This window comes from Dendroctonus ponderosae, unplaced genomic scaffold (assembly GCF_020466585.1).
Source record: "Dendroctonus ponderosae isolate FM_Combo_2020 unplaced genomic scaffold, Dpon_F_20191213v2 Dpon_F_20191213_5, whole genome shotgun sequence".
In the NCBI taxonomy this organism is placed as follows: Eukaryota; Metazoa; Arthropoda; class Insecta; order Coleoptera; family Curculionidae; genus Dendroctonus; species Dendroctonus ponderosae.
The window spans coordinates 822,231-823,981 of record NW_026018715.1 but is presented as its reverse complement, the minus strand read 5'-3'; positions in this window follow the sequence as shown (position 1 = coordinate 823,981).

Here is a 1,751-nt window from a genome sequence, read left to right as displayed (position 1 = left end):
TTTGTTCCTGTTCCGTAGTTAAAGTTGTACCGAGTGGAATAAAAGTTGTAAGTTGAAGAAAGAATTTGATACTCGGCCATCCACGGTACAATATAAAATGTTACAAAAACGTTTCGGTGTAAACAATAAAATTGACTGGAACCCAGGAATTTCTTTTGAATTAAGTTGAAATACACTCAGAAAAATATACACAATTAACAAATAACTAACTAAAAAATGCAAATCTGCAACGGGGATTATTTTTAATTTTGTCGATTCTTCCTTGATCATGCTTAGTTTAACAGAGAAAGATGCCATGTATTTTGAAAACTTGTAATTAATAAACTTATATAGAAACCTTGGAGTAGTAGAATTTACGTAATAAAATAAGGAACGTTAAATGTGTCAAAACCGAGAATGAGAGATGTAGACGCCTGGAAATGTGGTCTGAAACAGCGACATTTTTTGAGATTGAACCGAGTGTTGTAATAAACATCCAACCAAAGTTATTGATGACTTTAATTCAAGTCAAAAAAGAAGACTTCATTTTCTGTAAAAATAACTTGTAATATCACTTACTTTTTGCCCAAAAATATAATTCTACCTAAAAAAATAAATATAAATACTTTTAGGGAACCACTAAATATTCTTGATGCTGTAAAGATAATCCAATAATGATAAAGTTAAATCGATATATTTCCGAGAAGCTACGCTAAAGATTCTACCTGAATTGTTTGAGATGTTTCAAACCATATACCACACCAATAAATCGACTTTACACAGTTCTCAGCCACGTTAAAGGCACACAACATCAGAAAATCCAAAAATACCCATGAAAAATGTTCAATGTTTTAATAAAAAAAACCTGACCTACCCCAATACATCTGTGTCATTACGACATTACTAATGGCGCGAATTGAGCACATTTGATTCTTTATATGCCTGGCTGTCTTCAAAACCTGATATTTGTTTCAATTATTGTCTACATTTTTCTAAATGGTATAAGTATAACATACAAAAAAGATCTGCAAATGAATCGCGCTACCACATCCACCTCACAGAATCTCTATCTTAAGACCCAGTAAAACAAAACCAACCACAGCAAACACAAATAATAAAATCCTTAAAAATCGTACCAATAATAAAGAGTAGAAGTAGTAGAGTAAACGAAACTTACTTGGATTACTATAGAGAAGTTCTTCAAAACGCGTTATTATAGATGCATAGAACAGGGCTTATATGTTTAGATGAACACCGAAATGCGTTTTGTATTACGGAATACTTTAGCGAGCGACAAGATGACCGTTTGGACTACCCCCACAGCGTTGCCAGGTCCGAAAATCGAATGTCGGTATATACCTTATCTAAGCTCGACCATAGAGAAAGTAAAATAAGAGAGGTGGCGGTATAATGTTGAAACTTGGAATCGCGTTCCGCTACAACGGCTAGCCGCCAATAACGGGAAGCTTTGACGGTAAAAACAGGTATCTAGATTATCGGCTAGTTAGAAGCGGGAATTTTAAATTTTTAAAGGTACAAAATACTCCGGGTACCCCAATTTCGGTGTCTACACATGTTCTCTCGGTTATTAATGGTAATAGAAAATGTGCTGTTTACTCAACAGGGTGCAAACAAATTCCTATTTCCATTAATAATGAACCGAGACTACAATGTGTAAGGACATCGAAATTTTAACACTCAGAACGCAATTTTGATCCAGATTTAAGGGGATCCATGACAGGGAATGAAATAATATATACCTAAATCAAAAT